The sequence below is a fragment of the Bos mutus genome, chromosome 5 (assembly GCF_027580195.1).
Source record: "Bos mutus isolate GX-2022 chromosome 5, NWIPB_WYAK_1.1, whole genome shotgun sequence".
NCBI lineage: Eukaryota > Metazoa > Chordata > Mammalia > Artiodactyla > Bovidae > Bos > Bos mutus.
This window is the reverse complement of record NC_091621.1, coordinates 69,425,534-69,437,252: the sequence shown is the minus strand read 5'-3', so window position 1 is coordinate 69,437,252 and position 11,719 is coordinate 69,425,534.

Here is an 11,719-nt window from a genome sequence, read left to right as displayed (position 1 = left end):
TGCTTAAGAATAAAATGACACACTATCAGTAATTAACCAAACTTTCTAGAATATCGCATCAGGTAGCTTTGCTACATAAAGACAAAGTATACGGCTTAAATCAACAGTAATACACCATTCTCTGTGGGTTGGCTAAGTGGTTCTCCCAGCTTCAGCAGGTTTCCTAGTCTGGGAAAAGTAGCCCAGATGATGAAGGGTAGCCACATTTATGTCTAAGCAGATGTGGACAGGCCTCCCTTGGTTGGCACTCCTCTGCTCAATGTGGTCTCATCCTCCAGTAGAATATACCAGCCATTTTCACAGGACAGTCCCAGGTTTCAGAGGAGCAAGAGAGGACAAACCCTAAAGCATAAGCACTTTTCAAGTCTGGTTCTTTTCCAGGTCTCACTGGTCAAAACATGTCACACAGCCAAACCCAATGTTCATCACTTACAACCTACCAGAGCTATCCTCAGTTGTCTCCTGGAGCTGTATCTGGTTGAAAGATGCAGCCCTTACACTACATATAGCTTATTCAATTGAATAGAAGCATGAATCATTTCCTTTGATTAGAAATAAAACTGAAAGTTTCAGGCTTGGGGTATTTATAATATCACAGTCAACAAACTTGTGCTCAAGGAATTTCACATTTCTTTGGGTTTCAATAAGTTAGATTAATTTTGTTTCACAGCCTACATCCTAACAGACTGGCAGAAATTTGAAAACTCATGATACTCTAACTTCCTCTTGTACTGATGTGTGAAATTGTTGGAATTTCACAAAGTACAGGTTATTTGGGAAAATCCTTTGCAAGCTCAGTATGGTTATCACTGAGATAGACAAACAATGTCTCCTGGCATGGGTCCCTGAGGTCTACTCATTCTGATATTTTCGTTCAAGTTTGGGGCACAGGAAATTGTAAGATTTTGGTAACCTTGGCTTATGGTTGCATTATTTGGTCGTTTATTCTCTAAAATGTTGCTTCCTCCCTTGGAGAGCTGCCACAATCAAAGAACAAAATGCTGTTTCTTCTGAAATTATTGAACTTTTTACACTTTCCAGCTCAGAGGCATTTAAGATCTGTTTCTGGTCTGCAGAAAATATCTCTATTCAAACTCTGTTCTCACCAATAGCTTTAGCATTTCCTGGTGGAGGTGAAAGTAAAGTCTATGCTTTTCAATGTGTTAGCTGAGCAATTTATTTTTATTTTATTTTAATTTATTGTGGAAAGAACACTTGACATGACACACATCCTCTTAAATGTATAAGTGTACAATATATTATTGTTGACAAAAGGAACAATATTTTACAGGAGATCTATAGGATCTATCCATCTTGCTTTATTGAAACTTTATGCCTGCTGACTAGTGATTTCCCATTTCCTGCTTCCCATTAGCTTCTGGCAGCCATCACTGCACTCTTTGATTCTATGAATTTGATTATTTTAGATAATTCATATAAGCAGAATCATGCAGTATTGGCCCTCCTGGCTTATTTCACTTACTATAATATTCTCAAGGATCATTCATGCTGTCCCATATTTCAAAATTTCCTTATTTTAACAGCTGAATAGTAATTCATTGTATATACATTTCACACTTAAAAAATGCATTGTTGACACTTTCTAATTGCCAATATTTATTCATTTTTCCTAAGGAAATCTCATTTGTGTGTGTGTGTGTGTGTGTGTGTGTATGTGAAATTAACTCTTTTATTGGGTATTGTTAGAATAATATAGTAATTATTTTTAATTTTTGGACTGTTTCCTCACATAATTTCCCTTCTTACAATTAACAAATTTCTTAACTTGTTGGTCATATTAATATAAACATACCAGAAACCACTTTAGGCAGGAGTATATTCAGCCAATCAGAACACTGCCCTTGAATTTTGATTCATGATCTGGTGAAACCAAGAGCCAGAACCCAGGAAAAGTACATACTGATGGTGCACAGAGAGCTGTGTAGAGGACATCCCGTCTTCAGAGCAGTCGCGGAAATGATGAGATTGACAGTACATGTCTTACTGTAGCATTAGTAGTACAAGATGATGTGTCTAGGGGTCACCAGTGGCAGTAGCTGGATATTTACTAAAACAATTCTCAAGTGCAATTTGGCTGTAATTTTGGCTGCATGGTGCCTGAAACTACTTCCCTAGCTGTGTCAATTTTTCTGAAGATACCACCAATGTCTTACATTGCAATAAATCTCTCTTTTGCTTAAATTAATCTATTTTTCTTGAAATTTAGGTCATTTACTGAATCAAATGAATATTGCAGGCATTTACTCTATCACCTTTGAAACCTAAATGAATATTTGAAAACCTTTTTAATATTTGATTTTTTTCTCTTAGCATCCCAGCAGTGACAAGTGGTAAGAATGAGACCTAAGCCTACACAAAGAAACACATTTTCTTCTTGAATATCAATACAAAAATGAAATACCTGTGTCATTAATACCAGTGGAGGTATTCAACCACTTAACCACCAATTAAATATTCTTTTAAATATTTCTATTAAAATACTTACCTATTTTCTAACTCTTCAGGAGTCCTTTGGGTCTGATCTTTGTCAGCACAGGCTCTCTAGTTTTCTTATACACACTTTGGATTCACTATTATTTTCTATTAAATGCACATTTGTTTACATGTGCCCAAGATTGTTTCTCTTACTACAAACAATGACCCTAATTGATTATTGCTACAGGTTGAACTGGGTCCTCCAAAATTCATGTCTTGGAGTCCTAATTTTCAGTACCTTGGAATGTGACTTTTTGTAGATAGACCCAGCCTATAACGAGGTACTTGTGTTAAAATTATGCAATATGGTGGACTTTAATCCAACCTGAATGGTGTCCTTATAAGAAGAGGAAATCTTTACACACACTGAAATATTAGAAATGCATATGAACAAAGAAAGTCCATTGTAAGGTCAGGGTGAGAAGGTGACTTTGCAAGTCAAAGAGAAAGACCTCCAGATAAACCAAACCTGCAGACACCTTGATCTTAGATTTCTAGGCTCTGAACTGAAATAAAATAAATTTCTATTGTTTGACCCATCTAGGTGGTACAGTTGGTAAAGAATCTGCCTGTCAATTTAGGAGACACAGATTCAATCCCTGGGTCAGAAGATCCCCTGGAGGAGGAAATGGCAATGCACTACAGTATTCTTGCCTGAAGAATCCCAAGGACAGAGGAGCCTGACGAGCTATAGTCCATGACATCGCAAAGTCAAACACAACTGAGCGCTTGAGGACACCATAGCATCCGGCCTCTCGTATTTTGTTATGGCAACCCTAGCATATTAAAACAATTGTAATAGAAATTTGTGTAACAGAGCATAATAATGTATTAATGTCCTTGGTATGTTTTGGTTTAGATCAGAAGGATGCATATGATCAGAGGACTGGTAGAAAATTCAGATTAGACCAATTCCAAGAAGAATGAGATGTATTGAAAGAATTACAGTAGAAATAGTCTACAAAGTTTTGTCCACATAACCTGTTAGAAAATGAGAAAAAGTTGGTGAGGAAGGATATAGGAGTAATGTGCTCAGCTGCTTTATTCATGTTTGTCTCTTTGGGACCCCTTGGACTGTAGCCCACAAGTTTCCTCTGTCCATATTTTCCCAGCAAGAATACTAGAGCGGATGGCCATGCCCTTCTCTAGGGGATCTTCCCAAACCAGGGATCCAATCTGCCTCGCCTGCATTGCAGAAAGATTCTCTACTGCTGAGTTACCAGAGAAACACATAGGAGTAATACAATTGGTAAAAATAAAGTTTACAAAAAGGCAATTTGAAAAGGACTAAAATAATTTTTTTAGTGAAAGCCCGTATAGTAAATTCAGAAAGAGAAAATGACAAAGGTGTGAATGCTGCTTTCAACCTTGAGCACATAATCTGATAGTGTAATGAATTGTCTCTGTTTACTTCCCATTGGGAAAAATTTTATAGGCTTCAGAGAGGTGGCTGTGTGCTGAACTAATCTTCAATGATATCTATTATTAAGAAAGAGAAGAATTTTTTTGTGTGCAGAATCAGTAATCTCTACTACACATAGTAGAGATTGTTATTCAACATATTTTTGGTTCTGATTCAGAGCATGAATAAAATACTACCAAAGTTGTTTGAAAATAAAATGCAAAAAAAAACTCATACTCTGTGCACTCAGGTAAAAAATACAACAACTCCAGGATTAGAAATACAGAACTCCAGGAAATACGAAATATAAGAACACCAGGATTAGACAGCTAGTTTAGTTAACATAAAAGAAAGAAAGATGCTCAGTCGTGGCCATCTCTTTGCAACCCTGTGGACTGTAGCCTACCAGGCTCTTCCATCCATGGGATTCTCCAGGCAAGAATACTGGAGTAGGTTGCCATTTCCTTCTCCAGGGGATCTTCCCAATTCAGAGATCGATCCCAGGTCTCCCGCATTGCAGGTAGACACTTTACCCTCTGAGCCACCAGGGAAGCCCAACATAAAATAGGCAATCAGCATTTTACAATATTTGTGTGTAGGAAGAAAATTTCAATATATAAATTGGTTGGTTTAAAATTCAGTTTAGAAAATAAACTTAGCCTTTCTAAGGGCCCTATAAGTATGACTGTGATAGTCCAGTATAATGGAAATGGGGAAATATGCCAAGTGACCAAAAGTACTAAAATAGTTGGAAGAATGGAAGATATTAGTCACTAAAATTATTTCCTTTTAGTTTTAGTGACTAAAGGAAATCATATTGGGCAATGGTCACTACCAAATCTTCAATGAGAATGAATTAGAAGTGGGTATCAGAATTTCAATGAATAATAATTCATTTAAAATGCTTTTTATTTCCAGTTTGATAAATCCTTTTGTCATTTTGATTAAATTCAAGGTTTTAATGTTCTCATTCAAGAATCGCAGTAGGATGAATCCTTTGTCACTTATAATCAAAATTATGCTATTCTAAGTGGGCAAGAGTAGGCCAACTTCCTTCCAGAATTTTATCTTTACAGGCTCATTTCCCCTAAGCTATATATTGGATCATTTTTTTGACTCCAACCAACTATGTAGTGATTAACAATGAAATATTTCATTTTGTTTAATAAAAATTCTTATTAAAAATACTATCATACTATGCACTGTCAGAGATAAGTATGGAATGTTTTTGATATTTAACTTGTGTATATATACAGTGCATATTAATGTTAAAATATATAAATTAAAATGTCCACTTTTATATAGGATGCAGTTTCTTTGGTGGGTAATAATATTATGAAGGCAATAAAACTTGTCATAGCTATATGAATCTTAGAGGTCTTGTGTCACTAAATAATGGGAGACTTCTCCAGAGGAATAGGTTCTCAAAGTCATTAGGATCCAATCACTTTCTCTGCAAATATAAGTGTTTGAGAATTTGAATGGTGTCTTATTACTAGACAGTTAAAATATACCTGTCTAACCAACTTGATCATGCACCATGTATATGTTTACTAGGGTTTTTATTATTATGAGAAATGAATCACACTCACAAAATTGTATTATATCATTACCCATGGATTGATTATGCGTTGTATGTCTTGAAATTTTAATTGATTTTGTTGATTTATTTCTAACAGTGAATTAGGAGTCTTCTTTCTATAAGTTTTTTTTTCTCTAAAGCAATGTGAAATGAGAATCTCAAATATTTAACATGTCTTAAGCTTGTACAGATTATATATGCCTTAAATAAGTAGTGAAAATTTAAAAGTCTGATTACATTGATTAAACAAAAATTAGTAGGTTTAAGGTCACATCAGGGGCAATAGACTTTTCTCTTTCCTGCTGACAATGTATCTAAAGCATTATCTGGAGAAGGCGATGGCATCCCACTCCAGTACTCTTGCCTGGAAAATCCCATGGGTGGAGGAGCCTGGTAGGCTGCAGTCCATGGGTTGCGAAGAGTCGGACACGACTGAGTGACTTGACTTTCACTTTTCACTTTCATGCATTGGAGAAGGAAATGGCAACCCACTCCAGTGTTCTTGCCTGGAGAATCCCAGGGATGGGTGAGCCTGGTTGGCTGCCGTCTATGGGGTCGCACAGAGTTGGACACGACTAAAGTGATTTAGCAGTAGCAGCAGCAGTAGCAAAGCATTATCTAAAGTGGCATAGTAGTAATTATTTTTAGCAACTCCCCAACTGCCAATGTATTTGATGCAAGTATCCCTGAATTCTAAGGATATTCTCTGTAAACATCTCCTCAGACAACCAACATTTTTCTTTCTACTCTTCAAATATCTCCCTCCTCATTTGATAAGTCTCCAAAGTTCTACACATAACATCATTCTCTTTTTCCTTTCAAAAGTTCAATAAATTCTAGCCTGTCATTTAAAAAAATATTCAAAAAAAAGTAAAGAGGAAAAATAGAAAATAATCACATTTTCTCGTTCTTCCTCTTTGCGAAACTGTCAAAATATTACTTAATTTTTTATACCACTATTGGGTAGATGGAAGCCAGACAATAACAAAAAATGTAGGGACTGACATACAGCTTTTTCACAATAGAAGTGGTAATAGCATTTCTAACTGCAATTGTTTAGAGCCATGTTTGCTGAAGTGGTCAAAACTAGAAAGGTCTTTGAACATAATGCAGTTTGAGATCATCTCTTTAATCTAATTAACAGGCAAGGAAAAAGAGACTCTTGTCAAAGGAAAGTTTTTGAATTTAATTTTATTTTTAGTTCCCCATACCTGACAGTCATTTCACTTGTACATTAGGAAACATAGTCTGCTTTATGTGAAGTTGTTTGATAGGTACATCTCAGTGACTTCCCAGAGTCCTTTACTTAGAAGCCAACTTCTGCACTAGGAATACAAAGACCTAAAAGGTTTAGCCTTCTTCCAGGGAGATTTCAGATGTTAAGATTCCTCCACTTCTCTACTTTTGCCAGCTATGATCTTTCCCTAGTTCCTTGTGTTCTCCGTGTTTCCTACCACAACATGAGCTTTACAAATGCTTTCCATTCTACCCTAAATTTTCATTGTTTACTTCCTTAGCCTCAGCTCTCAGCTTATGTGTCGCTTTCTCAAGGATGCCTTCAGTAACCAACAAGAAGAAAGTGAAACCACTATATTATAAACAAGGTAATAGTTACATCTTTAAATTTTATGTATGCCTATTTTATTCATATTCGTGTTTCTCATTAGTCTCTTTCCAGGGCCTGGCATACTACTGGGTAATAGGATGGAAGTTATTTAGTACTTTGAAAGAGTGATTAGCACATATCATATCTAGCTATATAACAAGATTGACAAAGATGATGAATGATCCAGGCATATAATACTGGGATGTGTCAAGTAGGATTATGGTTTACCACAACAGCAACAAAAAAACTTTATTCTCCTCTCCTCTACTCATATTGCTTATCCAAGCTCAATCTACTGTGAGGCTAGTTCTCTCTCATGATTTGTATTTTTGAGCAGAACTTCTAATTTTTATGGATATTCAGATAATAAAATCTCTTCTAGTCACTCCAAAAAACAAAAGCAGTTTCATTTAAGAAATTAAAGTATCTAGTTATATATGATAATCAGAGTCTAAAATTCACTTAAAACTTCTCTCCTTTAACTATGGCATGAGTTAGTGGGGATCCTGGGGTGGAAAGGGGATGTGTGATAGGCTTCTTCTCTTTGTCCTTGATTAAGCGTTTTTGTCCTGAATTTTAGGGGAGAAAAAAAAAGACTAAATATTCTCTAGTCCTTTCAAGTTTGAAAAAGGAGAGTAGGAAAATAAGGGGCTGGAAACGTCTAATTGGATGGGAATTTCTTAGTGTTAGGTCCCTTCTCTGTACTTGGGAGTTTTAAAGCAGATTAATTCCTAGATATGAGATTTTAGAGACTCTAAGGAATTCTCTGTAGATGAGGCTATGCCATATGCACTTCTGTGATATGAGTGATGATTATTCTGGACATAGTTATGCATATTATCTTTTATCTCTGTTCTTTGAGGTTCATCTTGCAGGAAAACACCCCTGGAAAACTTTCATTCACTTAAAAAATAAGATAATCCATCTTAATTTTAAAAAGGATAAATGCTGCTGATACTGAAAACTCTTTCATGATAGGTCTAAAATTTCTCTCTTGGACACAAATCATTTGAGATCTATTTTCTACTTTTTAAAAATCTAGGCTATTTTGAGATTTCCTGAAATGACTAGCTCTGCCTCCAGTTTTCCCCTGACAGGAAGAGACTTGCTCTTGATCCTCTCCAGAACTGTCCCCTTTAACAGATTAGCCACAAAGATCGCTGTCTTTCTGAGTAGTCTCTTTTAAAGTTATGACAAACTACAATAAAAGGTTCTTCTCTCTTCCATGAGATATAGTTTATCATCAAAACGCTTATGATGTAACGTATTTTATGTATTGTTGTTACTGTTAGTTGCTGACTTGTGTCTGACACTTTTACAACTCCATGTACTGTAGGCAAGAATACTGGAGCGGTTTGCCATTTTCTTCATGAGGGGATCTTCCTGATCCAGAGATCCAACTGGCATCTCCTACTTGGCAGGTGGATTCTTTTACTACTGAACCAGCAGGGAAGTTCATATTATATACATACAAATACTTAAAATATACATATACATATGTGTGTGTGTATATATATATATATATATATATATATATGAACAGCATGATTTAGAAAATTAATTATATATATCAAATATTTTCCTTTGGCTTAAGAGTTCAAAATTTGAATACATACATCAAATTTAGAAAACTGACCCTATATAGATTATTTGCTTTATTTCCTCTCAGGAATTATTTTTGTGCTTCTAATTGGCTGTACATTTTTTATCCTGATTAAAAATATGCCATGTAATTTTTTGAAAAGTACTCTAGACAGAGCCATCCAAGAAGTTTCTTCCAACTACTAGAAACATTTTTGTGAATATGATGGGGTCAAGAGAGAAAGGGAAAGATATACCCAACTGAATGCAGAGTTCTGGAGAATAGCAAGGAGAGATGAGAAAGCTTTCTTTAAGGAACAGTGCAAAAAAGTAGAGGAATACAATAGAATGGGAAAGACTAGAGATCTCTTCAAGAAAGTTGGAGATGCCAAGGGGACATTTCATTCAAAGATGGGCACAATAAAGGACAGAAATAGTAAGGACCTAATATAAGCAGAAGAGATTTTAAAAAGTGGCAAGAGTACACAGAATTATCCAAAAACGGTCTTAAAGACCCAGATCACCATGATGGGGTGATCACTCACCTAGAGCATGACATCCTGGAGTGTGAAATCAGGTGGACCTTAGGAAGTATTATATGAATAAAGCTAGTGGAGGTGATGGAATTTCAGCTAAGCTATTTAAAATCCTAAAAGATGAATCTGTTAAAATGCTGCATGCAACATGTCAGCAAATTTGGAAAACTCAGCAGTGGCCACAAGACTGGAAAAGATCAGTTTTTATTCCAATCCCAAAGAAGGACAATTCGAAAAAATGTTCATACTACTGTACAATTTTCCTCATTTTACATGCTAGCGAGTTTATGCTCAAAATCCTTCAAGCTAGTCTTCAGCAGTACATGAACTGAGAACTTTTGTGAACTTAGAACTTCCAAATATACAAGCTGGGCTTTGAAGAGGCAGAGGAATCAGAGAGCAAATTGCCAACATGCACTGGATCATGGAGAAAGCAAAGGAGTTCCAGAAAAACATTCACTTATGTTTTATTTATTATGCTAAAGCCTTTGGTTGTGTGGATTACAACAAACTGTGGAAAATTCTTCAAGAGATGGGAGTACCAGACCACCTTACCTCTCTCCTGAGAAACCTGTGGGTGGGTCAAGAAGCAACAGTTAGAATCAGACATTGAACAACTGACTGGTTCCACATTGGGAATGGAGTATGACCAACTATATATTGTCACCCTGCTTATTAATGTCTATACAGAGTCAGTTCAGTTCAGTCACTCAGTCATGTCCAACTCTTTGCGACCCCATGGACTGCAGCATGCCAGACTTCCCTTTCCATCACCAACTCCTGGAGCTTATTCAAACCTCTGTGTCTGTTGAGTTGGTGATGCCATCCAACCATCTCATCCTCTGTCATCCCCTTCTCTTCCCACCTTCAATCTTTCCCAGCATCAGGGTCTTTTCGAATGAGTCAGTTCTTGCATCAGGTGGCCAAAGTATTGGAGTTTCAGCTTCAGCATTAGTCCTTCCAATAAATATTCAGAACTGATTTCCTTGCAGTCCAAGGGACTCTCAAGAGTCTTCTCCAACACTACAGTTCAAAAGTATTAATTCTTCAGCACTCAGCTTTCTTTATAGTCCAAATGTCACATCCATACATGAGTACTATAAAAACCATGGCTTTGACTAGACGGACCTTTGTTGGCAAAATAACGTCTCTACATCATGCAAAATTCTGACTGGATGAATCACACATTGGAATTAAGATTTCTGGGGGAAATACCATCAATCTCATATATCCAGATGATACCACTTTAACAGCAGAAAGTGAAGAGGAACTAAATAGTGTATTCATAAGAGTGAAAGAGGAGAGTCAAAAAAGCTGGCTTAAAACTCAGCATTCAAAAAACTAACATCATGGCACCTGGTCCAATCATTTGATGTCAAATAGAAGAAGAAAAAGTGGAAGCAGTGACAGATTTTATTTTCTTGGGTTTCAAAAATCACTGTGGATGGTGACTGCAGCCATGAAATTAAAATGCTTGTTCCTTGGAAGGAAACTTATGACATATTAAAAAGCCAAGACATCACTTACAATACACTAGCCACATAGGCCCATAAAAAAAAAAAGATATAGTTTTTCCAGTAGTCATGTACACATGTGAGCATTGGTTCATAAAGAAGGCTCAGTGCCCAAGGATTGATGCTTTAAAAATGTAGTGATGCAGAAGACTCATGAGAGTGTCTTGTACTGCAAGGAGTTCAAACCAGTCAATTCTAAAAGAAATCAACCCTGAATATTTATTGGAAGGGCTGATGCTGAAGCTGAAGCTCCTATACTTTGGCCACCTAGTGTGAAGAGCCAACTCTTTGGTAAAGACTCTGATGCTGGGAAAGATTTAAGGAAAAGGAGGAAGGGGAGGTAGAGGAAGAGATTGTTAATAAATAGCATCACCAACTCAATGGACATGAACTTCAGCAAACTCCAGGAAATAATGGAGGTAGAGGAGCCTAGCGTGCTGAAGTCCATGGGGTCCCAAAGAGTCAGATACAACTTAGTGACTGAACAATAACAACATCTTGCATGGTGATGCTTCTTTATCATGAGAGCTAAAGTTTCAAAATAGCTTTACCCTACCCTTTGTTTTCGTCTTTAGTCATCTTGCTACCTCCTCTGAGACAGCCATTCTCAGCATACAATGGGGCAGGAAACAATCAGAGGTTTGGAAGTTTAGTGCATTCTGTGCATATAGTTTTCAAAATGTCATTGATCTTGATGAAGGGAACAGGGGATAGGTAAATTCTTGGCAGGAATGAATTCTGGACTCATAGCTTTGACCTTGTGCCTAAAATAATTTAAAAATCACAATAGCAAATTAATTGGGCTATATGTATACTTTCTCATTTGCTCAAGATATGCAAAGTATACATTTTTTTTCTTGTAACATTTCCCATATAAAATGATATCCTAAGTCCACACTAAGTGATACCATTTGCACTAATATCATAACTCAAGATTTGACAGTACTTTTAATCTCATCTACTATTTTTCCATTATTAAAATACCAAAGGTCCTACTTATAA